The sequence below is a fragment of the Aphelocoma coerulescens genome, chromosome 6 (assembly GCF_041296385.1).
Source record: "Aphelocoma coerulescens isolate FSJ_1873_10779 chromosome 6, UR_Acoe_1.0, whole genome shotgun sequence".
Classification (NCBI taxonomy): Eukaryota; Metazoa; Chordata; class Aves; order Passeriformes; family Corvidae; genus Aphelocoma; species Aphelocoma coerulescens.
This window is the reverse complement of record NC_091020.1, coordinates 8,761,756-8,788,921: the sequence shown is the minus strand read 5'-3', so window position 1 is coordinate 8,788,921 and position 27,166 is coordinate 8,761,756. Positions and strand designations below refer to the sequence as shown.

Sequence of the window (27,166 nt, the reverse complement as noted above, 5' to 3'; positions counted from 1 at the left end):
ACCCCATTCAGCAGTGAAAGGGGTCCCAGGGGGTTGTTCTCTGCTCCCAGCTGGCTTTGGGCCGTGGCATCCCTGCACCTCTTGGGTCATGGCTGGTCTAGAAAGCTGCACAAGATGGGGCCGGGAAGTTCTGCTTATCTGCGCATTTCAGTTAAAGATAAATAATACTTTTCCTACCTGCTTCCAGCAGCCACAGGAAAGCCTAAAGCCCTGGGTTTCAGTCTAATCATAGCAACATCTGTAATGAAGAATGGGGACAGCCTGTGCTGTAGAAAACTTGGAGCTCCGTCTGTTTTCTACATCACAAGTCAGTGTCTTGCTTGTAGCTGAGCTGATTAAACAGTACCCATCCATTTTAATAGATCCTCAGTAAGAGTTTCAGTGAAATCAGCATGAGTAATAAATTCCAGGTATGACTCATGTGGAGATGTGCGTGTTTCTGTAAGCCAGCGAACTTCTGGCTTACAATTTTTCTTCAAGGGATTTCAAATGTGGACTGTTTATTTTGTTGGCAGGGCAAGGCTATTAAAGACCTGCTCCAGGTTTCAGTTAATGAATTCCTAATTGAAGAGAATCTTGGCATGATGCAAAATGAGGGTTGCAGTAAAGCCCTCTGCTGAAGTTTCTAGCATCCTGGCAGTACTTAATTTCAAATAATACAACCTATTTCATGCTTATACAGTAGTTATCTTTTTACTTTGGGGTTTTCCCCAAGTAACATATGAAGGAAATTATTATTATAATTGTGGTATCTGTCAAGAGAAGTTAGAATATGCAGAGAAATAAACTATATCCGTCATCACTTTCCTGTGGCCTGAAAGAAAACTCTCAAGTCCCTAATACCAGATAGAAAATAACTGAGGTCATTTATCCTACAGACCTATTGAATAGAAACTCTTGTTTCAGCTAATTTTCCCAAATAAAGCTCTAAATCTGGAGGGCTTTAACATAATCCACCACAGTAGTGAGTTAGTTTCTAACTTTGAAAAATTGTTAATGAGAAAAAGGGGAACCACCAGGAATGCAACTGATGGTGTTTAAAGTTGCAGGTATTGAAAACTGAATAGCTGAAGGCCTCAGAGACTCCCTGACTCCAATCTGCCAGTGCCAGGGAATCAATGTCATGAGTGTGCTGGAATTCAAGCACAGCCCTCTCTGTGTGCTGGACTGCAACCAGCCAGCAGCTGCTGGACAGGAGGGCTCTTGTGCCTTCCAGCCCTTTAGGAAGAGCTGCCATCCTTGGTGTTAGAGACTTGGTTAGGGCTAATTTTAGGAGTTTGATGAACCATGGTTTTCCTTTCATTTACTCGTAGGAGTTGTAATTTGCTAATGATCTGCAGCAGAAATTAATTATTGCTAATTATTCCCTTTCAGCCAGAGCTCAAATCTTCTTTTAGCACAGTGTGTAGATGCAGGTTAAATGAAGTCCAAATCCCATTCCATTTTCTGTCCTTGAAATTAAGCAGCAATTCCTGTTTGTTCTTCACATCCAGGCTGGCTCATGCAGGAATGCACAGGAAGGATGTTCCTCATGTTGTCAGAGGCAGAGAGGACGTCTGTAAAAAAAAAATGCCATTTTAAAGCCTAAAATGGGACTAAGGCATTTCTTTTATCACAGGTTCACTCTTTCTTCTAGGGCTTTGAGCAGAACAGGGTGACACTGATATCTCTTCCAAACACATATACTGAGGGAAATTCTATTTCTGAGGAGAACAGTGCATCTGACTTCATGTCAGTGAAGGTCACGCTAATGTGTCCTATGCAAAATGATGATTTTTTTTTCTAAGCAGTCTGTGTGGAAACAGTTGAAAAATATAACTTTCAAAATTTAAAAGATGAAAACTATTTACATACAGTGACTCCAGAATATAACTGGTGTTGAAGTAGTAAGACCAACAAAATGAACTGTCAACCAGTCTGTGGTTACCTTACCTAAATGGAAGCCAACACAGAGGGTGCATTGCAGCCATGTATCACCACTGCCGCTCTTATCTGGAGGTGGTTGGATAAGGAAGTACAGAAACAACCCCCAGCAAACCACAGAATTTTCAGGGGACAAAGAGCAGTCAGAGTATGAGGGATTTTTCCCCACCCTGACACAAAGTCGCTGCCACTTGGTGTTGTAGTGAACCCCTTCACTCAGGCTGGTGCACACTTGCTGGCAGGGTGATGCTCTCCCATGTCTCACCTGGAAACACATCAGCTTTAAAAGCACTTGGGAAGTTTGCTGGCAGAAAAGCAAGTGCCTCAGTTTCTGTGTTTCATCACACACACAACTGCCTGAGTACTGAGCTACAGAGTTGTCTGTGATGGCAGAGTCCTCTCAGCAGCAAACACGGCATTTTCTGGGGCAGGCCAGCACAGCATGCTCTCGTCACACACAGCAGCCCTGAGCTGCTCTCCTTTCACTTAATAGTCCAGAGCTTAGAGGAGTCTGCAAAGGAGATTTGAATCTCATCTCATCTCTGACTCAGAGCTGTTATTGCAGCTAAAATAAGGCAGTGATCTTTGAGACAGGAACAGTTCAGGTGGTTTTCTTAGTTTGTGGTAGAAGCAGCATGTGATTCAGTGAGTATCTCTGGAGAGGAAAGCTAGGGACACCAAAAGCCCCAGTTTTAGGTGTTGTTATTTTAAAACAGTCCCCCTGCCGAATGTAGCCTCCTGTTGACTTTAAACCATCAGACAAGAAGCTGCTTCTGCTTCTTTCACCTGTACCTGACCTGTCCTCACGCAACTCCTGTGATGTCATTCATTCACTGGTGGGAATTGTGATAACTTTGTCTGCATTGCATTTGAAGCTGCAGGTTAAAAATAATTTATCCGGCAAATCTCATCCTTTTGACACCAACTACATAGCTAGAATATTCATTTACAGAAAAGGACAGCATTATTATCTGAACAGTGACAGTGAGTGCTGTTAATTCCCACATGCTGCTTGACGACACAAATCTGTTCTAAAGAATGGTTGTTTCTGTGGAGCCAACTTTCCTTCCCCTCATCATATATCTGTTATAAACCACACTGAAAATGGAGCATGCACTGGTCCTCAGCTTCATCTCTTGTAGTGTGGGAGGTGCAAGAACTAATCTCTTCATCAGAGGGTTGTTGGGGAGAGTAATGGGCTTTTCCCTGCCCTGTATCACAGCAAGGATGATGGCTTAGGCTGGTGACAATTAGGTGTGTGCTGGACATTTCCTCTGCTCCTCCAGCACCTGCCACTCCTCTAAGAGGACCCCATGTGTTGTCCCTCCTCTGAGCTGAGCTGAAGAGAGATGCTGTACGTAACCAGGTACCTTGAGAGCTTATCTGCAGACTTTATTACAACAATTACTAAGGATCATTTGACTGTAAATGCTGGTTCCCTCTTGCTATGAATCAATGTCATTAACCTTAGCAGCATCGACGTGTTCTCCCTATGCATTTCAAGCAGTTTAATAAACAAGTGAAGAGTTAAGAGCCTGTTCTGCATGCTCTGATATATTCCTGCCTTGCTGGTTCTGGATAAACACAGTGACACTTCATTGTACTCTGAGATTTATGATGGAACTACAGTGTGGGAGAGAAGGGGAAAGAGAGGCTTTTGCTGAGATGTGCAGATAAAAAAGCAGGGCTTGACAGAGAAATGGGAGTAACACGAGCTCATCTGAAGAGCAGGTAGCTAACAATGAGCTGACACGTGCTAGGTAAGAATCACTTCCAATTCCTTCTGCCATGTCACTGGGATTCTCAATGACTTTGGATAATTCTGAGAACAATCAGTACATTCAAGGGAAAAGAGGAAAACAAAGAAAATAAAAAAGCAGATTCCTGAAAGTTGATCTTTTTGATGTGTATTTTTATGTGATCGTAGTTAAGAGTACATGCTTGAATCACGCCAAAGTATAGTTCTGTGTGTTATGAGGTTCTTGACTATTTTATGACACTCTTTAATGATTGAAAAGACCCAAAACAAATGAAGAAAAACACCTGAGGAAACAATGGATTCACCCAGAAATCCAGTTTCTGGCAGTGTATAAAATAACTTAGAGGTCTCCTTTTCCTCCCTTTTCCAAGATCTTGTGCATCCTTTGTTTTAATTATTTCTTGGCCTGCAGTCCCCATCCAATGGTAGAGGCCAAAGAGATTCCCATGAGGCTCTCAGACATTTTCTAGAACAGTATCCCTGTGAACAGTCCAAGCTGAGGAAACGATGTTACAGGCAGAGCTGTCACTGCCCAAGATTTCTGCTTGCAACAGGAAGGGTTGGACATCTCTGCCTCGGGGCGTTGCAGCCCAGCTGGCAGGTGTGGGGAGGGCAACGTGCAGCCCCTGGGAGCAGGGACTGGACATCGTGGGTCAGTGCCACTTGCCAGCTCTCACAGCAATGACAGGACCTCTGCCAGGCAGCAGAGTCCTGTGATGCCAGCCAGAAATCTGTGAGGACAGAGAACAACTTGCTCTTCATTACCTGGCAACTCCTGGGGGAATCAGGAAACAGATGTGACAAGCACAGCAGAGGACACTGGGCTCCTCCACCCTGCAGCTGGCTGGAGGTGCAGCCAAATCAGCAGAGAACAGGCACCAGCTCTGGAGCTGTCTACACCAGGAGGTGTGCAAAATAATGTCCTTCCTAGGAAACGTGGGGCACTTTGCTGAGCCTCTAAGTGGTGGGATCTGAGTCTGCAAGTCCCCAGCGGGGAGCAGCCTTTGTGAAGGGACTCCCTCCACGGAGTAGCCATGACGAGGGTGCCCAGATGCCATCTGGAAAACCTGCCTGTTCAGTGCCTGTGCACCGAGCATCCTGGAGCTTGACAAGACACCAAAGGGCTTGGCAGCTTCGTGTTTCCTAATTCCTAACATATGTAGAACTTCAGCTACATCACAATCAATTTAAGCCATTAGTGAGAGTTGGATCCAGGCCTTTGCAGAGCTGACTGGCCTGTATTTTGTGTTTTAGGAATGCAGAGTATTTTGCTGCTTCTGAACAGAGGCTGCAAGGGAATAATCTGCCTCTGAGTGTACCTTCTCAGCCAGCTTTAAGCAGACCTGCTGCTGGGTGAAGCACCCTACATTCTTGTGACCCTTAAGTGCACGTGGGGACTCTCAGGAGCCCACTCAGGAGCCAGAACTGGGCAGGCACAAGCCCCCTGAAAACTTTCAGGTAGAGAGGTATTTCCAAGCAGACTGGGCTGAAGCACATTCCTTTGTCTCCTTTATCATTTTTCCCCTTTTTGAGTGTGTTCATTCACTTTTGAATGACCTCCTGTTAGCTTCTCTTTCAAGAATGTGAATGTATTTGCACCAAGTTTTGCACATGCATCTTCACAAAATCATGGCCTTTGAAATCAGCAAATGGGGTCTGGAGCCTTAAATAATCCTCATGTGTGTTAAAGAATTTCAGTTCAATTTGAGTTTTTGAATGATATTTCATATTCTAAATTAACAGATATAAATAATTTTTGAAGTAAATCCTCCTGAGTTTTAGACCTTTCAGCCAGTTTCATTTTACTTAGTCTATATAAATATACATATATTTTAGATGCATTTATAGAATAAGTAGCTCTAACACCTGAGGAGTATTTCAATCAAAATGAGTAATTTATACAGATTTTCTACTTTAGACTTCATAGAAAAACATAATTTTCTTTACCAATTTGGTGTCTTGTACTACATTTATGTAACTATACACATTGAGTTGGAAGAAAAGAGAAGAACAACAAAACTCCTCTGTGAGGATCTCAATTTTTAGTCAATCTATACTGATTAGTTGTGTTTGGTCAGATGTGTAATATGACATTGTTCTTCTGCTGTGACTGGATGAATGCACAGATAATCATGATATGAATCATTACATTTGCAAAGCAAAATCCATTTTCTACCATAATGCTCCCTTGAGCATATTTTATAGAGATGAATTGCTGAAAGATACTATTTTTGAGTATGTTGGCCATTTTTAGGTGTTTCCCTTGAACAGCTTTAGAAATTATTTCCACCTGATTTCCAATGGAGCAGAGGAGCTGGGGCTGGGAATAGGTGTTGCTCGTTTGAGCTGATGGAATGGAAGGTGACCAGGTTGGAGGAGAGGGCCCACCTGCCCCATCCTATAGCCTGGGCACTGACCTGCTCCCAGAGGAGCTCCCAAAGTGTATGGGAAGGCTGTTTTTGCAGCAATGCTTACCCTTCTGCCAGCAGAGACACAGTGTAGGGAGTGATTTCCTACTGACTTCCTCATGGAGGGGGGAGGTGCTGGGACTGAATATTCCTGTTTCCTCAGTGCTTTCTCCCTGAATTGTCTTCAGTTTAGAGGCCCTCTGTCATATTTTTGGGGATAGGTTTACCCTGGTGAGCAGCTGTAAGAGACGGTCTGAAGATCCCTCATCTGCCTCATGGTCATCACCAAGGACAGAGACTGAGCACAGCAGTCCTGGCCTGGCTGAGGTGGGGTGTCTGCCAAGTGTTGCCCGCGGGTGTGCCCACTGGGAACTGGTACGCATTCCTGAGGAAAATTAGTGCAGGTCGCAATGGACTGCGCTGTTCTTGCTGCCCAGGCGGGAAGGACTGCGCTGAAGCAGAAAGGAATGACCTGTCCTGTACACCTGTCCTGTACCTGTTTCCCAAAGCAACAGGCCTCATAACAATGCCTGTAGATCTCCCCACCTCTTGGGGAAAGGAGGGAGATGTGGAGATCCAGCTAGAAAGCAGAAGTGAGAGCACTGCTAAGCTCATGCCAGCTAACACTGCTAGGCCACAAACCATGGCAGGCAGCACTGCCTATGAAAGGCGTGCTTGGTATGTACCTGTGATAGTGCTAGCTCCTAGTTTTGCAATGTTATTACGAAACATAGATATGGTCTTGGCCACTTGCCCCTCACTTCTGAAAAGGACTATAAAGGGACTTTCTGAAATAACTGAGATTGAGATCTCCCCACGGAAAGAAGATTAATCTATTGGCAGGAGACCACAAGGACTTCATCTCATCCGTTGGTAGCTATTAGCTATTACCCCCCCCTTTCTTCCTCTCTACTCTTTTAGTTTGTTTTTCTTTATCTCTCTCTCTCTTTATCTCTCTCTCTCTCTCCTCTATCGCATTACTGTGTTGTGGGCACTTAATAAAGGTGCACTGTTTTGATTAAAACTGAGATCCCTTGTGTCCTTTTGCACTCTGAGATCTATAAATGAACCATCACGACCCTCGCTTGTATTAGCGGATTGTGACAGCAGCCAGGCTGCTGGCCTGAGCAAGCTAAGCTTGGACAAGTTTGCATATGGATGAGAGGATGCAGGAAATGGAGGGGTAGATGGACTTGGACTGGAGCTCACAAGGATCAGGCCTGTTTCAGATGCTGTCTCTGGTTTCTTGTGTTACAGCAGGCTTGTGTTAAGGATTAGAGCTTTCCTCCTCTCAGCCTGCCTGGTCTGTCTGTCTGCATGGTCAGAGGTGGCTTTAATAGAAATTATTGAGGTAGAGCATCTGGTGCCACTGGGACCAACATCACAAGGTGTCATTAGTCCCCATAGCTATGCATAAATGGCCAAAACAAAGCACGAGCTAATGCAGGGACAGGGACAAGCATAAAATTACGGTGCTGATAGCCCTGTGCTGGTAAAGATTAATATCTCCTAGACCTCCTTGAAAGAAAAGAGAAATTCTAGCTCTCGTAAATTATTTGTAATTACAACAGCACCTTATTGCTGTATTTAAAAAAACAAAAAGAGAGATGATAATTAGTTGATATATAACGTCATATAAAATAGATAATGAATTTGAGGGTTTATGGTGCCTGGTGGAAAGAGATGTGAAAGGGTTTGTCTGTGATTACACATGGTGAAGTCATGACCTCATGGTTCAGCCCAAAGAACAGTGTCAGGAAACCAAGCACTTGAATTAATACCACAGAAGTGGATTAAGGCTTTTGGAGACCTCAAAGAGAGTCAAATGCCTTAACCACCTATGGATTTAGTGCCAAGTAAAGAACTTGTGGGTTCGAAAGAGAATCCTTCTTTGATCGGGGAGCTGGAGAGAGAGTGCAAAGTGAGAACTTTCCTCTCAGCACCCCAAGCTCTGCAGAAATTTAATGGTGAGGGCAGCAGGAGAGTTTCTCTGGGTGGAGAACATCCTGGCTGAGAGCAGACCAGCACAATGGAGTCCAAGGCACTGATTAGAAGGCTCTTTTTCTGCCTTTCATGAAGAACAGCAAAAGGAAAAAATAATTTAAAAACCTCAGAAGCAGAGGTAGCAAATTAAATTACTGTTGGAAGAAAATAGTTGCTGGTAGAAGTGTGAAGTGTTGATCTTATGTATTTTTTGCACATTGTAGAGATCCTCAAAGGCTGTCAGCATTTTAATTAAATATGACAGCTTGACAAAAGGAGCAGCTAGGTGTGAAATGCATATACTGCTGGAGGGGAGCTTTCTGCGCAACAGTGACCTGGAATCGGGAAGTCGCTGACTGTGACCTTCGCTGTGCTTTGAGGAGCAGCCAGAGCTGCAGGCAGGGTTGTCAACTGTGCAGTCTCCAAAAGTGACACACCACATTCATTACTGCATGAGTCAGGCATGGTGAGAGCACTGCCACTGCTGCTTGCTGCTGCTCCTGCTTGCTGGCTCAAGCAGAGAAAAGAGCTGACCCTTCCCCTTGACACGCAAGCTTGGTTTCCTCTTGGTGTAATGGACCAACCTGGAAGAGAAATGAGAAACTGCATTTTTCTACCTTCTTTCTGTTGGGGGAAAAAAAAAAAATCAATCGTAGTTGTAGGATTCTGACACTTAATCTTATTATTATCATCAGAGACAAGCCGTGACTGTAGCCTGTAACTAAGTTCTTTCTACCATTACATGACTTTTCCATTAACTGCTCCCTCCAGTGAAAGGCTCCCCAGCTCAGTAACACTTTGCTGCATTTCAGGCATCTCTATTATTAATTAATTTGCTATTCACTATAATAGATCCCATCACAATTAATTTATTTAGCACAATATGGATATTTCATGTCTTCTGAGTATGCGTCCTTGACGCAAGGATTTCCCTGCTGTTAGGACACAGCACCCTCTGACATCCTGATGCAGCAGATCCTGACCTGTATTCCATCAGCAGCTGCTGAGCTTTAAAGGCCTCTTCCAATGTGACTTAGCCTATGATTCTGTGATTCTTTTTGTGACTCTTGGAAGCTGCAAAAACCGCAGCCGGGCAGACCTTGTCAGAGCTGAGCATCCTCTGCCTCATGTAACTCCTGTGCTACCCAGTGTTCAGACCCTTATAGCCACTGCCGTAACTTCTGTGAGCAGTACATTAAATCTACTTTCATGATACATTACACTGTAGAAACGTTATCTTTCATGTAATTTATGAAGCAAAATTGGTTTTAAATTCAGAGAAAAATCTGGATTGTTCAAGAATAGTAGTTTGCACATTAACTTGTAGCTCAGCTCGGTCACTACTGTGAAAGCTATTTTAGGTAAGAACTTCTATTCAGAGAGGAGTGCATGTTCATTTATGTCCTGAGAAGGAAGGAGAGGGAGGTTCTATGTACAGGAAAATTTAATAGTCATTGTACTTAGGTGAATGTAAATTGAGGTCTACATCGTGGTGCATGCCTCAGAGTAGTTGAAGAGTTCAACAAATCCCTCACAACCACATAGTAACTGATCATTCATTATTATCCCAGTGGATTTCCAGCACTCATTCTGCCATAGTTTGTCACTCTCATATCCTTAAGCATAAACAGTCATCAATGTACAAAGACTTGAAACAAACAGCCTTTGAAAGGACCGAATTAAACATCAGGTATCAGTAACATTATGATTCAGTGATGCTTATTACTGAGCAATAAGTATGTGGTTTTGTTCCCCTACATCAACATATAAACAGGGTGATTGATGACAAAATCAAATGTTTCTATTCTATTCATGCATTAACATACCTACAGCAGCTTAGGATTCGTTGCTAAAACTCAAAAAGCTGTGCAACAGAGAACTCCTGCTGCGATGCTAGTGCCGTGGAGATGAGGTGGATGGGGATGGGAAATGCACTGGGAGCTTTGCCAGTGGAGTTCAAGGTAAGCTGTGAACTCCACTGGGTGTGGAGACCCTGGAGAAGCTGGGCCAGTGCCACTGGAATCAGCAGGAACACTCATGCAAAGCCTGAGTCAATTTGGCCCATAAAGCCCTGCATCCATTTCAGAAACTTGTACAGAAGTGAATAACACTGTAAACCCAGCATGGCCAGAATCAAAACAAAATGTGTGTGCAGCAGGGTGATCAATAAATGTGCTGCAACAGGGCTTGGCAACTTAGCTGGTCATTTTCTGACTTCCTACTCCTGTGAGTTTTTTTGGGGAAAAACCCACAAAATATCCCTTTTCCCAAACTGAAAGTAGATTCACCCTTATAGTAAAAAAAATGTGCTATTTCAACCATGTCAGCTTTCAAACAGCTTCAGGTTATGAATTTACCAGGTTCATTGCATTTTGTGCTATTTCCTATGGGTGATTTTGTTGTATACTTTATGCTAAAGCATTTGTGTAATGTAGGGCTGTGCAGTTGAACTGCCAACCATTATCTAGTAGTGTTAGAGTATGTAAAATAAACACTACTTATTGCCAGTTGTTGTCATGAGCACAGGTATGGTGCAAGTTACAATTGCTGGCCCCTGTGGTAAAAGGACCTCAGAAATCAATCACAGGCTGTCATTAGCCTGACATGACCTCTGAAAGACATAAATCCACCCCCACTGGTGTCTCACTCTTCTGCATCCTCTATTTGCCAGGCTGAAAGCACTTCACCATGCTTTGTGAGGTGGGACTTCCTCTCAGTGGGGAGACAGGAGAAATGAGAGGGGTTAAATCCTCAGACTGAAACTTGACACATTCCCTTCAACTTTCAACTTCTAAAGGTCGTTTCTATTCATTCCTGCTGTGAAAGTAAAGCTGAGTCTTTTAGAAACACTGTTTTTAAACTCAAGCATTGTTAATGGAACAGTAATATTTGAAAATAAAATCTATTCACTTAATCAGAAATTGAAAGAACTTCTGAGATGTTGGCACGTGTGTGTAGACATCTGAAAATACTGTGGTGCTGTCTTCTTAGATAAAATTAAATGGTGGAAAGGAGCCCAATATGCTGTTTACAAAAGGAGAAGAATTATATTTCTTCTGATCTAATTAAAAGCTACTGTGCTGGTAGGTTTTCTGACTGTTGCTTCTGATCCAGAACATAACATACAAAACACATGGGAGAGCTGTAACACGTGCCAGTCTTTACCCCAGAATTATTTGCAATAACCCCTCCTTCACCTCCCACATTTCTCCCATATAGGTTTCTATTTAACTGGAAAACTAAAGCATGTATTTTTAGATGAACCCTAGCAGTAGAGATTACACTGGAAAAAATCCAAATCACTTTTTGTGGTTTAGAAAGCTATTTTAAAGCAATGAATTAACCAGACTTTGCATCACTTGAAAACTTTTTCTTGCTGCTCAAGATGATAATTTTCTAATTGAATGGTTTTCTGTCAATTAAAAAAAAAAAAAAAAATTCCCCAAAAATTCAGTGATGGGAAAGCATCAGATTCAATAAAACTTTGATTTTTTTGTTTGTTTGGTTTTTCTTTTTGATTTCCCATTTCATTAAGTCTAAACTGGCTTGTACCATGAACTTATTGGTCTAATTAATTCTGGGGGTTTTGATGCCTACAGCATATTTGCTCCCTTTCCGATGTCTTTCCCAGCCACAACTTACCTTCCCAAGCCACCCATCTTCCATTACTCTGAAGCTAAATCATTAAATAAAGATCATAAAGAATAAAAGTAACTCCCTTGATTCCCTCATTAAAAGTGTCCTCTGGCTTCCCCAAACCACTCAGTGAGGCGGGAGTGAGGCAGCACTACAGCTTGCTCTTTCCCCAAGCCCTGGGGAAGTGTATGGAGAAGGAATCCCATTCCTGGCACCTCCATACAAGCTGTGCTTTGGACCTTCACCTTGTAGCTCAGCAGGAAGGATGGACACAGGTGTAAAAAAACCAAAATATGTTTAGCAGCAGCCCACGGGTGATGATCACTGTCCCCTGCACAGTGAGTCCTTGGGGAGCACAGCAGCAACTTAATTGTTGGTGCTGCTCTGGGCCCTGGAATTCAGATAGGAAAACCTCCTCTGGAAGTGATTTGCAAAGCCTGGAGAATTGCTGCTTAGAGAGAAACTGCTGGCATCATTCCTGATCTTTCATGAAGCCTCTGTATGAGCAAGGCATTTCCAGGATGCTGAGCAGAGAGCAGAGTCAGATTAATTTTCAAGGACAAGGAGGGAAAAATTTCAGATCTGTATGCCCTCGATGGGTGAACCCAACTTTGTGTAATTTGAGTTTGAGTTCTCTGTTGGTGAGGCCAGAAGTCATTTTCTTTTAAAATATCAGCTAGAGATCACATGAAAATGGGGATGATGGCTTAGAGCCCGCCTCCGTCCTTGGCTCCTGAGCTCCGAGGAGTGCACCTGTGGTGCAGCACATCTCCCCCTGACCTCGAGCTCCTGGTCTGCACTGCAAACCCTGCACACCCTTCCTTAGGGAAATTCCAGCAGGGAGCAACTTCTGCTTTGTCCCTTGGTGATAGGCTTCTAGGATAACTGGGGTGATAAACTTGTGCACCCCTGCAAATGTGCTCCTGGCTGCAGCAGCTCCTCCCTGCAGAGAGGAAAGTTGCAGGATTTATCTGTGTAGTTCCCCCGTGTCCCATTGTTCTTCCCACATACAACAGAATAATTACAACCTCGCACAAAAATTGAACAGACCAGAGCTTTTGTCCTTATATCTTCCTGCCTCCCTGTTGTTTCTCTTCCTATTCAGTTGTGTTTGAAAAAGAGTTTTCCTTTAAACATTTCAAAAACCTCCCCATCTTCTCCCCTCATTTTTAATCACTTTTGTTAAACATTATCTTATGAGAATCACCACAAATTAATTTTTTTTTTTTTTTTTTTTTTTTTACCCCTGGAAAGATATTCAGATTCAAAAAGAGAGGTCCATTCTGAAAAAAGGCGAAAAGAAACCTTTAAGTGTTTGAAATTTCTGTTCAGATTTGGTTTTGGTGCTTGCAGTGCTCTCCTAAGTCAGGGCAACATTCACGCCTGAGGTAGCAATTAAAGATGGAAACCTTAAGTGGAATTCAACTTAGTTCCCAGGGAAAGTCTGATTCTCTCTGAGCAATTCCCCATACTTGGACAAGTGATTTCACAAACACCATTATTCTGGATTGTTTTTCACAGTGGTTGTATGGCTTTTTGCTAAAGTCACCACTGTGTTGCTCATTCAGCATTCATTAGGACTTTTTTTTTTTCTGTCTAAGATTCACTTCTCTCCATCAAACACCCAGTCATTGCAGTGAGGGAGTTGGGGAACGTTTTGCTGAGTGCTGTGCAAAGAAGGATGCAAGCCCATTGCCAAAAAGCACCTTTCCAGCACATGATTTGAAAAATTCTGAAAAGCTGAGTACTTTTAGTATCCCAGTCACTTTATAAGCAGAAAAATAAGACTGTCCACTGTTTTTGTGGTTTAACTCCAGCCAGCAACTAAGTACCAAGTAGCTTTTTCCCTCACACCCTCCCACCAAATGTGTCCTTAAATGCTGGACACCACACGCTGCAGGCAGAGGCATCCTGTGCACCCAATGTGCATTTATTTGTTTGTCTCCCAAGGAAGCCACAAGGTATTTGAGATGTAAAGTCCACAGATGTCAGAGGGAGGCAAAAAAAGGAAAAGAAAATCCCTGTCCTGTAGATGGTGAGATCCTGCCAAGGATTTTGTGACAGCACTAACTCAGTTTTCCCACATAGCCAAGCAGGGACTGCTGGGGAGACAGGATGCAGAACTCAGAGTCTGCACTGTTATTTCAGCCTCTGTCCAGGCAATGACACTGATTCCTCCACCTCAGACTTCAGAATAATTAATGGTCTGTCGTTCCTCCTCAACCCTTTTTGTATTCCTTCTTACAGTTTAGCCAAAAATCAGAAGGGCGGAGTTTTTACAAAGGACACTGCAGTTCTGAGTTTTGTTTTGTTCCTTTTCATCACTGCACTTCTTTAAATTGTGTATGCACTAAATAGAAATGTCATCTTCTAGGCTTCAAGCAGAGATAAAACTTAGTGCAGAATATTTGAGCTTGCTTTCAGTTGAGTGGGCTAAATAAAAAGCAATCAGCATCTATATCTGACTGCTGTTCCTAACCAAAACAAGCCTTTCAGGGGCTTCAGAGTTGATAGGTAAAAGCCAAGAGGTGTTCTGTCTTCTCTGGCTCTGCACACATCTAGTTTTCTGAAATAGAAATATCAAAATTCCTTATGTGAATTCTCACCTGTCTAAAATCAGCAGCCTGAGATTCAGCTGCTGGACAGCCTGTGACACAATTTGTGTCTGCAGACACAGCTCTCTGTTTTCCAGAGAAAAGGAGGCTGGGTGAGCTCGATAACTATCCAGACTTTTAGATGTTTATTCAGAAAGAAGCCTTTGAAATTCATCAGCTGCTATTTGGGATATGAGAGAGACTCCTGCTCTGTAAACTATGATGCTACACAGTCAGACTTAAAAGCTTTCTTAAAAATCAAATGCTGGAAACTTAGAAACTCCATGAGGGAAAAAGGAAACCTGGGTGAAACTCTCTTTTACATCTTTAATTGCATCCCCTGCAAGAATTTGTTCCCATAATTAAAGGGCACATGATAATTAGCATGAAGAGGCAAGCTACAAGTGAAAAGTCAATGGAGTTGTGTTAGAGGGGCATATAAGGTTTTTTCATATGCAGTTGGAAAGTCCTTTTTTGAAGCCTTTATTATAGAGTTGTAAAAAATAATCCATAAAAGAAAGCAATTTTTTCCAGGAAAATGATATCTTAAAAACTATTTCCCACTTTACAGCCCAATGCTTTTCTTTTGTCACGATAAAAATGTTCAGCACCTTTTGGGGTCCATAGTTATTTATCCCTTCCAATAGTTAGGAAATGTCAGTAGTGCTCTGAAGGAGATGGAAATGTCACCAGTGCCATTCTTAGCAGGGATTACACATTTCAATAAGTAATGATTTTTTGTATCTCATCATAGAGACAAACTGGTATGTGAGCCCCTGCAAACAACCTGGGGGAGATTTCTACAGTCACCACTACCAAATTCACACACACATAAAACTTCTCAATTTTTGACCACTAAATCTAATCAAAGTCAGCCTTTTCCTTTTTCCAAACAGATGGGGAAACACCAAAATGTTAAGTCCCTTCATTTTCACCACAGGGTTCTTTCAAAGGCTTTAAACTTTTGGATGGCAGCCAGATTTTCAGTTGGGTTTTTCTTCTTGTGTTCAGGCCTTGCAGCTCTGAAGGCACAAGAAAGGAGTTCCATGCAGCTCCCCTTAGCATGCCCTGCTTGCTTTCTCTGCTGCTTGGTTAGCAAACTTTGCTCAAAGTAGGTTAATGTTCCGCTGCACAGCAGGCTCCAAAACCAAAGCTTGATTTTTACTTTCTCTTTTTTTCTTTTTTTTTTTTTAAGGCTGTCAGCACTCATTCATCCAAGGACCTATTCCATCTCTCTGTTTACCTACCACAGGACATTTTAAAATCAAAGTCCCAGGCACTGTTTTTAGAATTCAGAGGAGTTGCTTCAATCAACCATTTTGTTTTCCTGCAGCGACAATTGGGATTTATCTAATTGCTAAATAAGGCTTTGCTCGTGCGAATTTGCATGGGGAGTCATCCAAGAAAAACAGGAGGCAGTGGGACTTGCATCAGAAGGCAGGTGTATTTTTGGGTAGTTCTCCTTTAGCATCTCGCCCTCACCATTACACTTGTCTAAACTTTTCAGGCTCTGAAGACTTTGGACTGGGCCCTGGATCAAGTTTCCTATGATGGAAATGAAGGAAGGCAGGGGTCTGTTTGTGGCAAGAGAGGGGAACACAGTGTGGAGGAGGCTGTTGGTGTGTGTATATAGGATGGCTATATATGTATGTGTGTGTCTGTGTGTGTGTGTGTATAAGGGTGTGCATACGCCCTTTCCTTCTTGCCTTTGAAGTCAGAGATATTTAACATCCCCTTTCCTTTCCCTGTGTAAACGGGATTCAATGCAGGCAGGTTCCCTGGTGGAATCATGGAATGGAATCCTGGAATCATAGAATGGCTTGGGTTGGAAGGGACCTTGACCATCACCTAGTCCCAACCCCCAAATCTGTGTAGGTTTTGTTGCATGTACTTTCTGTTACTTGTCAAAGCCACCTGTGTCCCCAGCAAGTATTTGTGATGTTTAGTATTCTCTCAGAAGTACATATAGAAGCTAATAACTGGATTTTGGGAAGACAGGACTATGTCTCAAACTTACCTTTAAGGGGTGGGCTCATTTGTCAAGCAAGGGAGGAAATAACCAGTGCAAAGTGCTCTCCACAGTGTGTCAGGAGCTAGAAATGGAAAACTGTTAATGCAAGTGTGTTGCCTGGAGGAATAAATATATTATATGAGCTCCTAAAGTATGATTTAAACTTTGACTTCTAACTTGGAAGGGGGAGAAGGGAGTTTATATTGCTTATGTTGCTTCCAGGTATTCGTCTGATAATGATAAGTATTTCTCTTTCTGTGTCATTGTAGTGAAGAATCACAGGAAGCCTCTTCATCTGGGATAAGAAGAGACTTGATACTTCACATTTTAATATCTCTGCACTTATGAAATATGTTACAACTTGGGGTGCTTCTCCTGAGAAGCTCTAGAAAGCAGCAGGATTGGTTTCAAAGGCAGGAGGAGAGTCAAAAGTACCAGAGTTAAAATAGCAATCTGTGTAAGCTGTTTTACAACTTGAGAGTTATGCAAAGCTGTAACTTACCTTGGCCTCGTGCCCCGGACTGCCTGTCCGTAAAGCACTGCCACCCTGCCTTGACACATTTTATAGGACACTTCAGCTTGGAGGGGAATGAAGCAGTTGTTAAAGTGCTTCTGCAAGTCCTGTGGACGAGCAGACGGGTGGGACTGTCCTGTGTGTGCATAGTGAGAAGTCCTGCGGGCTGTTGTGCTCGTGGGGTTTGTCCCGCGAGTGAGGGGCACTCTCTGCTCCCACGTATGGTGATGTGTGGGGTGCAGTAACCACGTGTTCCCTCTGCCTGTGGTGCAGCTGCCCAGGTCACTGCATGACATTATAGACCTTTCTGGAATTGCTGCAATGTCTGGTACATTTTCTAATCATAAGTAGCAATAGTTGTATCCTAACAACAGCACCTTCAGCTTAGAAGAGGTGCTCATGTAAGATGAGATAATCAGTTTCAGAAGACAAAAATGGGATCTAAATCCTAATTCCTGTGAATAACAATGAGTAGCTGATGCTCCACATGCTGTGCAGTTTGTGGTGTCTTAATTTTGAGCCTAAATCAGGACTCATTCACACATCTGTAGTTTTACGCACACAAAAACCTCCCAGGAGAATCCCACGGGTTCAGAACCCTGAAGATGTGCAGGAGACAGGCAACAAACCATGCCGAGTGTGATCATGTGCAGGCACTTCCCAGAAACTCCCTGGAGACACCTTGTCCTGCCCACTGTCCTCAGTGGCCTGCAGGTAGGAACCTCCCACAGCACTTCTGCTCTTTTATGTCTGATCCCAGATGGATCCCACATTACACGAGGAGGAGGGAAAACGGAAAGCTAATGAGCAGAGGATCTCAAAAGCAAACTGCTTTTTATCTATAAAGGGCTTGATCTGCATTGCACTGACACGTTTCTTGCAATGCAAAGGAGGAACTGAAGTGTGAATTAGAGCAATTTATGCACATTTAAAGAACCTCATGATTCTGTAATTAGATGGGCATCTCTACAGAAAGTACATGTCAGCAGCCTAAATAGTAAAGATGAGAAAACTGTTGTATTTTATGTTGTTCTCTCTGTGTCTCTTTTAGGTCCAGTGCACTATCCAGCTAAATGTTACTTTAGATTTTGCCCCTGTACAAGGTCCTTAATGCAACATCATCCTATCAAGATGGCCTTTTTATTATTATTTTGAGGTGTTTGTGTGCATTGGGATAATGCCACTCTATATATAGAATGCTTTTTGCTTTGATTTTAAAATAATTTTATGCTTTTAATGAAACAGTTTTAAAATAGTTTCTTGCTTTCAAAAGAGCAAAATACAGCTGCTCCTAGAATCTGATTAATGCTTGTTATTTTATGATAACTGTAATTAAATTCGGCTAATTACTGCAATATTTATGGAAAACAAGGAACAAAAGCTGTAGTTCAACATTTATGCTGCAGAGTATAGGGGTACAGGCATGATCTAAGAAAAGCTGTAGGGCAGGGTGGTGACTCTGGGGAGACCTCAGAGAGCCCAGACCTTCCCTTTGTATCCTGCTGGGCAATGTGGAGCCAGCACATGCACCCCCTCCCTCATAACATCTTCTTCTTGCTTCCATTTATCTTCTCTGCTATGAAGGATGTGTCAGCAGAGCAAATCAGTCTCGGGGCTGTGTCACAGAAAGGATTGCTCTGAACTGTGCCTCAGCCTTCAGCTCTGTGGAGATGTCCCTCTGAGTGGACAGCACCAGGGGGATTTACAGCCACCTTCGTCTGCCTTTGGTTTAAGATTTAAGGGAAGAATAGAGAAACATAAATTCTCTGGAAACTCCTCTCTAGTGACAGCTTCTGAAACACCAAGCTCTGACAGATGGATATGATGGCAGTTCATGGATATGTTAGTGGTTACAGCAGGGCCATTGCTCTCAGTCCTGAAGCAATGACAAAAACATCTCCAAAACTGGTTGTGGTTTTTCTGTTGGTTGGTTTTTTCTTTTTTCCTATGTAGCTGTGCTTGTCCAAACTGATCATAGGAATTGGTGCAACCAGCTTTCTAAATCATTGCCTAAACCCACCTGTTTTATTCCTGATGGACAACTGCTCTGCTAAAACCAAGTTTTTACTTTGCATGCCCCCCAAACGGTGGCATGGTCGGCACTATGGCAGGCAAGTACTCCACAGCTAACGTGGCTGGAGGAGCACAGCCCAGGGGAGGCTGACTGCAGGCCAATGGACAAAAGTGCTTGGACATCACAACTGACCCACCCTGGTTCTGCTGACACTGTTTGTTGGACTGAACACCAAGTACAGGTAGCAAAACTGCCTATCTTGAGCACCAAGTCTGTTGCTCAGGGAACAAATATTGCAATAGACTGTTAGGGCAGGAAAACAGAGTGCTCATTTTGCAATTGGGATAAATTTAAACAGTGCCCTCTCCCCTACCGTAAGCAGCTGTGCTTAAACACTGCTGATACATTTCCCAAGCTCAGAGCTCCAGGATGTGATTTGTGAGCAAGCCTTTGACCTGGTCTCACCCAAAATACAAGTTTTGTCTGTTCCATGAGTGGTGGATGCAGGCTCGGGTTTGAAGTGGGGAAGCACATACAGCTTGTGGCACAAGCCAGAGAGCTGCCTATCCTAAAATCAAGGGTGTGCTCATGAGCACACAGAGGAACAGCACATCCTGCTGGTTACTCACCAGGGGAATATCTTGTCCTGCAGCAGCAGAGATGCCAGGGAGTGTGGTGCTTGTGTTTCAGTAAGAGGGGATGGAGGACACCTGGTGTGAAGAGGCTGCTGAAGTCGCCTGGGTTGTCGCCGTCTGCCAGCCACCAGTTCTTTCTCAGTGGTTTGGTGGAGATCATTCAGTGGTTCAAATGCAACTTCAGCCTTGGGACATCTTGGGGAACTTTCAGTCTTGCAGTAGATCTGTGGCACCAGCTGTCCTGGTTGGTGTAGCAGTTGGTGTAGTGTGGGGATTAAATATTAAGAACATTTCACTAGGCTATTTCCTCATTGACAGAAACATCCTTTCTAGAGGAGAAAAAAATAACCCTACCACCAAATATTTTTGATAAATGTGACAGGATTAGAATAGAATATTTCAATTTTTAGTTTCAGTAAGAGATGCTTTTTTTCAATGCCCTACTTTCTCAGCCCTTTTTTTTCTAATGTTATTTTGTGTGGCTAAGAGAGAAGAGCTTTCTTGTCTTCCTCAAGTTATTTAGAGCTTTTCATTGACTAATGCTTTTTGTCACAAGTGACAGTGAAGGACCTGTTTGGTAATAGAGATCAATGGAGATGAAGGTGACATTTCAGAGCAGAGTTTTAAAACTAATGCATTGCTATTTATCTGACCAGGGCACCTAGGCACACTGGCTCTCAGTCTAAGAGCACCACAGCACTCACTGCAACTTGTGTCCCTGCCCTCCTCCTAAAAATGCACATTTCCTGTTTCTGTCATTCTTCTCCAACCCAGTGCTTTTCAAATTTCTTGCTTATTTTAGAAAACTCTTTGTCAGTCTCTGGCTCTATGAAATTTTTATCAACAGACTTCTCACTCTCTTGGTACCTGTTGGCTGAAGTGGTGCTTTGTCAGCAAGTGATGGGTGACCTGTTTCCCTGGGTTACTGCACCCTGTGGTTTTGGCAGGGACAGAGCCTTTAGTGCTGGGGAGGTCCAAGGCCATGAAGGGTGTTACTTCCTTCTTATTCCCTGATGAGAAAAGTGTGGTGCTGGCATTGAGCAAGTTAAGGAAGTGTGATTTCATGCTTCAGCTCCTTCTCCAATTCCAAATGCACAAAAGGTACTTGTGAGAAGTGCTAAAGTGATAGACAGTGAGGAACTGAAAGCCCCTTTTTGCTTGGAGAAGAGGCACAGTAGGAGCTAATGGTCATCCTATATTATGTACTGGAGCCATCAGCTTTGTGTGTACAGTTCAATTCCCAAACACATTTAGGATTTAATCCACACCTTCTTTGCTAAGAAATCCAGGAAGGGTGGCAGCTTTCAACCCTGCAATGGTCTGAGACCACCATACACACAAACAAGTTTCAAAGCAGCAGTCAGTTTAAAGCCCTTCCAGTGTTGACTGGCTTTGAGTGAATATTTACTACTTTGATTCCAATTTCTCCTCTCTCCCTACCTGTAAGCTGTACATCTGTACCCAGCAGCACTGCCTTTCATGGCCTGTTTGCTTGACATCCTCCCCACTTAAGTCTAGAATAAGAAGGTCAATTTAGATAAAGCCTAATGCAATTACATCTCAAACACAATCTCAGTAACTTCTGTACATAAATGAAATGAAAACACGTTAATAACCTCGCATACATCCTGCCTGGCTGTCTCGCCCAGTGTCATGGCAATGCATTTAGTACAGACCAAGCAAGAAGAAGACAGATTGCTTTCCCAGAATTCGCTCAGCTAATGGAGAAAAATCCACCCTGATCTAAGCTGGCTCCAGCAGTTTCTCAGAAATATTAATGTCTCAAGCTCTTATGGCTTTAATAAAGTAAAATATAATGTATTACAATGGAAAACAAATTCCCCATTTCTTTTCTTCTGGCGCTTGGTGCAGCTGATAGCTACAGTATTTGTTTCAAGCAGAGCATGCCGAGCTAATTATATTTCTTCTAAACACTGTTGATTTCTTGATTGCTAATGTGGTATTTGAGAGTCAGTGATTCTTAAATGTCAGCTTAAGAATCCATCTTTACCAGTCTGAACCCCTAAATGCAGATCTTGTTTTACCAATATTCCCAGTAAAGAATTACTCTACTGCTTGTCGGGCAAGTGAGACAAATAAAAATTTCCAAAGGCTGTATGTTTTTTTTTCTGTACCACATTTAATTGGTGGGAGCATGGAGACACAGAAACATTTTCATTAATGCTTCATTATTAATCAGTAAAAGATGGATGCAACACTTGAGGGAAGCACTGAATGGTGAATTCCCTAATCAATTTACCGTAGCTTCCTTTGCCCTATTAGTGTGAATGTTGCACACTGTGAATGTGCTCCTCCCTTAATGTGCTCTTTATGAAAAGGGAAAAAATCCCTGTAACTGAATAAATCTAAACTGTTTGGTAAACAAACACAATGATATTATTTTTCTTGATTTTTCTAGGGTTCTGGTGGGCATGGCATTCAAACAGTTTTGGGATGATGAGTCACATAAATATTGCCTCTGTATTTTTGGTAAGTTTCTTTTTCTCTTTATTTTGCTTGTATAACATTTTATATGTTATTTCTTTTTACGTTTTGCAGTATTGCAACATAACAGTAACTAAGCCTGGGTTTTGATTGGGATACAGATATATTCAGATGTCCTGCAGTGCAGGTCTCCCATCATGAATCCTCCTGGGAGGAGAGCCTTCCTCACTGTTCTTCAGTGGCTCTTATTCCAAAACTTGCAGCAGGCAGGCAGCTGAGCAGAGTGCAAGGTCTAGAGCACAATAGCTGGGACTCTGAGGTGCAAAGCCATATTTGTGTGGGAAAAGGGAAGGGAGTGGAAACCAGTCCCTGATTGCTGGCATGAAAGTACTTAAAAATAAGTTTTGAAATCTGGCTATGCAAATTCTTATCCAGTCCTTGCTAGAAATCTACCTGTCTGGGAGTCTGTAAGGATTGGCCATGGGAACAGTATGTGAGTTCAGTTGTTCTTGTGAGCAGAACTCCTGACTTTTGGAACTTTTCAGAAAATAGTGAAAAGTATTTTCATAAATTACATGATTACGTAAAGAAATCTTTTCCATTTGCACCACTACCAGCAGTAATGCAGAGACTGCTTTTTACTGCCTTTATTGAATCGAGACCTCTAGGCAATGGCAGACTGATAGGATGTGATGGATGGAGCTGTCATCAGACAGTAAACCATGGGGGTATTACTCCTTGGGGTCTTGATGTGTGCCAAATCCTGCTGCTCCGCCCTCAGTTACCCGGCACCAGGGTAGCTCTGCAGTCTGGGATCAGCCACAGTCTACTGGGGCCAGGCAGGCTGAGCCTTGTCAGGAGGTCATGGCCTGAGTTAGGCTTCTCAGTGACCAAAGCAGCTCTCCAGCATCTGGTACACATTACTGGATGCTGAAGACAGATGAATCTACTCTTCAGTCTCAGTTTATCTCCATCCAGTTTCCTGAAACCTTTAAGTTGTCACCTGGTTGAACTAACCCTCCCAAATGCTGCTGTCCTCCTGATGTGCTTGGTGCTGCACCTCCTCCTCCTGAGTATCTCTGCTTGGGTGCTGTCCAACTTGCTTTATTTTTTCTCAGCTGATGCATGTAAGCTAATTGGTTTCCTTGTTCATTCCGAGACGTGGGGGAAGTATCCCATCGTTCTATTGCTCAGTCAAGTAATATTCAGGCATGACAAGCCAACATCTGCAGACCTGCAACCCCTTTTAGGGCCTCGGATGAAAATACTGGGGAGCAGAGAAACTGAGGAATGCAGTTAAATTGAAGATGTGGCACGGTATATTCTCATCTAGCATGGAATAACACAGACTGAAAAAAAGAAAGTAGCATAACTTTTTTGCTTAGATTTCTCTCTGGTAAGATTTACTTTCTCAGCAATGCAAATCAGATCAGATACATCTATGAGACTGTTTACTGCTTCCACCTCAAACTGGAAGGGCAGCTGGTAAGAACTGGAATATTTATTTTCTGTTTAACTCTCAGGAGCACGTCACAAACCCGGGACCTATCATGACTGAAAATACAAGTCATTAGATAATGACAAGGAAACCCCTTTTATTAAAACATCTGTGATAAAATGTGCATGCTAACCAGAATTCTAATAGACCATGAGTCTAACTCCCTAAGCTGTAATTTGGTCATGGGGTAACCTCAAGCATTTTCAGCATTATTTCAAAAATACTTTAAACAGACCCCATTATAGGGCAAGAGCTTTTGGAGAGAGATGATGTTTTGCTTTGGCATCAAAGGAAATGTTTGATAAAACACTCACTATGGTGTAAAACATAAGCACAGTTTCAAGCTACGATGTCTGAGTTCTTTTTTGTTTCAGCCTTCCCCTCCCTCTCCCTCTTCCCCTTTGTGCCAGGTCATCAGCTCTTTCCTTTCACTCCAGTTCCTCTACTACATTTTATTCTTTTCCACTGGCTGAAGAGGGAGCAAGGCTTTGTGTTGTTATTTTGATGCTTCACCAGACATTACCTTTCCAGGTTTCTTAGTCAGCAAAGTCCCAGACTGTCAGCTGTGGGTATCCTCCCATTCCTGTTATCCCAAGAAGCCCTGGTCTCTGGGACTATGCTGATGTTAGCAAGGAGAAGATCTGAAGACGATAGGAGTTGGCATGCAGCTGGTGGTTGAAATCCACCCTGTGCACATTTTAGGAGATATTGCTTTGGGCAGCTTCTAGCCTGGTCCTGTAGGGAGCAAGCAGAGCACACCTTTCAGTTTAACTCTCTCTGAAAGGGGCCCGGTTTGCCTGTCCTGCTCGCTGCTGGAAACCAAAACACAGGGGTGTGGAGTGGCACAAGGGCAGTATGAACTAGAATGTAAATATAGGTTTCCTTTTCCTGGTTTTGCATTTCACTCTCTGTACATTCCATCATCCCTTGGTCTGGTCAAGGAGCAGTTTTTTGTCTCCCAGGACCCATTTGAACTTAATGAGTGTCTTCCTTCAAGAAATGAACTTCCCTGGCTTACCCTTCCTTCTTCTCGCTGCTCAGATTCCAGCAGGAAGAGAAGAAGAAAAGATGCTCTTCCAGCTTGGCACTAGCCAGGAAAGTCCCATAGACCCAGCTCTGGAGCACTTGCCAGCATATATAGGCAATATCTTCACAGGCAAAAGTCCAGGCACAGGACTGTATTGCTATTCTTTTTTCAAAATCATGAAGTGTATGAAATCTCTTGATAAAGTAGTTCTTAAAACTAGTTGCAAGGAACAAATTCCTTTCTTTAAATCTTAAATTTAGCCTGATTTTAAAATATTTTTCTTCAATTTAGCCTAAATAAGGGAAGTTCATCTTTGTGTCTAGGAGTTCAGCCATAGAATGAGCCCTGGATGTACAATCTTGGGATAGGAAACAGCAAATGTCCCTACAATTATCACTACTCTTTTCCTTGAGCTATTGCACCCCGGGAATCCTCCAAGTGTCATAGCTCTTGAGTTGAACATATTTTTATTAACGTTTATGCAGCAATATAAGTACATGGGTTTGTTTGGGTTTTTTTTCTGCAGCAAGTCAACACATACAACTTTTCTCTGTTGTAAATCTACCAGAAGTCCACAGGAGACCTGGACTCCCGAGGCTCTGAATCAAAGGTGCTTACAGGAAAAGCTTCTTCATGAACATAACTTGAGTGGCCTGCTCTACTGATATCTGTGAAATTGCCTGTACAAAGGGGAAGATTGGTGTGGTTTCACACCTTGACAATCATTGCAGGCCTCTGTATGAAGCACCTTTTCTATTTGCTTCCTTTTCTTGCAGGCCTTCCTGTGAGGGTATTCTTCTAGCATGGATCCAAACAGATCTTTTACATGTACAAAATCTCAGGTACCCTTTTAGATATAAACAGCAAGAGATGAAGAGTGTCATAGCTACATGAAAATACAGAAAAAGGAGTAAAACATTAACAATAAAACAACAAGAAGAGTCAAGGATCTTTGGGAATTGCATCTTATGTGAAAGTTACAGTGTCATCATCCCTTGTGGGTGATAGTCATACTCAATTATTTTGCTTTTTGGAACAGCTATTGACATCTTTTGATGTATGCCATGTAACAATTCTCTTTATATTTCTTTGACTTTTGTTTCCTGGCCACATACTGTACATGTGTACTGTACTGTGAAACAAAGCTCTCAATTCTTGAAAAGAAATTTCCTTTTCTTTCAGTTCTGCTTGTGAAATGGAAGATTTATATGCGTTGAACATTGTCTGAACAGCCATTGAGTAAAATTCACCAAGTGGCACCACTGTGTAAAACCTGTAAGTATTCTCTTCAGTTGGCTTGCCCATATCGGAAGAAAATGAAGGGACAAATAAAAAGCAAAAACTTTAGCTGGAACCTCCATCTAAATAATGATTTTGTCAAGAAAAAGAATTTTCTCAATCATCACTTTCAAAGAGAGGTGCAGCCATGAGACAGGGGCAAAACCTTTGGGTTAAATAGTCTCTAGGTCTCTGTGTAACCCAGAAACCAATTAGAAATATTACAATAATCAAAGCCTTAAGAAACACCAAAACCATTTGTTGCTCTATATACTTTTTCATTATGAATGCTGTCCCTTAGCAATTCTCTAGGACAAAACCTGTGCCTTTGTAGTTTAGTGAAAAACTATTAGGAATATGTGAAATGAGTATGGAAAGTTACAGGTGTCCAAGCTGCCCATTCCCTTGGTATCCCTGTGGGGCCTCTCGACTGATGTTTTCCTCTGCACACTCATATATAAAATCAAGCAGAACTTGGGTCTAAAGTACCTTTATTAGTGTTAAATTGGATTATTTAAACTGTTATCCTAACATACTTAATTTGGCATTTGTGTTTTCCTAAGAGCATGGGTTTGGTTTAATTTGTCTCATTTCCTCCTGTTCCCAGCTGTCTCTAATTTTACTATCAATTTCTATACTTTTATGGTGACTTAGATAAATATTGCTAAATTACTGAGATTTCATAAAAGCCAAACAGGTAATGCCATTAACCTCAGCCAGTCAAAAATAATCCTATTAAATTTCCAGTCAAATTGCCTTGTAATGAATGTGCAGTGAAACTCACAAAAATTAACCATTTCACTGCAGATTAGTAAACCACCAAAAAACTGAGTATTTTTCTTCATCCATTGCTGTAACAGCCTGTCACCACAGAGGTGCCAACAGCCAGTGGGTGGTGATACAGAGATCTTCTGGTCTGAGGGCCACACTGGTGGTTTCTAACACTAGAACCTGTGTAAATACACTGTCACATTTGCACTGCTTGTCTCTGGCCACAGGAATGGCTTTTCCAAAAGCCTCGAAGGCCAATGAAATATTAATTTTTTTGGCTCTTTTATTAGCCTCAATGCACAAATGTTTTCCTTCATTTTGCATCTTTCCCGTTCTGAAAAAATCCAAGATTTTGATCAAGAGATACCTGCTCTCCTCAAGACTCTATAAAATTATTGGATTAGGAAATTGAATCAGCACAAAGAATTTCCATGTGGAGATTTCTATTAGAAGCTTTGCATTTTTATTAAAGCAGGATAACTCTTAAAGCCTGAGGTATTGATGAACTGAAGGGCTGAAGGAGAAGCTGGTTGACAATTTCTGCTCTGAAGGGGTTTTCTAGGGGCTGAGCTCTGGCTGATTAATCCTGGATCGTGGGAGCTGCATTGCATGATGGCTGATCCAACTGGTGCTTGTCAGAGCCTCTGAATGATACAATCCCCTACAATCT

The 27,166-nt window shown here is 42.5% G+C and overlaps 2 long non-coding RNA genes across 6 annotated transcripts in view; one reads left to right on the top strand and one right to left on the bottom strand.

The window, feature by feature from the left end:
- LOC138112293 (uncharacterized) overlaps positions 1-27,166 on the top strand; it is a 90,957-nt gene that overhangs the window by 47,748 nt on the left and 16,043 nt on the right. For 3 of the 4 annotated variants that reach the window (XR_011151662.1, XR_011151661.1, XR_011151660.1), the window contains exons 2-3: positions 21,897-21,967; positions 25,630-25,722. This is a non-coding gene — a long non-coding RNA (uncharacterized lncRNA). Of the gene's footprint in view, positions 1-21,896; positions 21,968-24,973; positions 25,058-25,223; positions 25,290-25,629; positions 25,723-27,166 lie in introns of all 4 variants that reach the window. The other variant, XR_011151663.1, reaches the window with a different exon arrangement.
- On the bottom strand, positions 1,372-19,731 carry LOC138112812 (uncharacterized). Of its 2 annotated transcripts, none has more exons than XR_011151854.1 (3): positions 19,472-19,731; positions 8,409-8,657; positions 1,372-1,556 (listed from the first exon to the last, which is right to left on the bottom strand). It is a non-coding gene; the product is annotated as an uncharacterized lncRNA (long non-coding RNA). The 2 variants fall into 2 exon arrangements; XR_011151855.1 differs by lacking the exon at positions 19,472-19,731 and adding an exon at positions 16,321-16,383.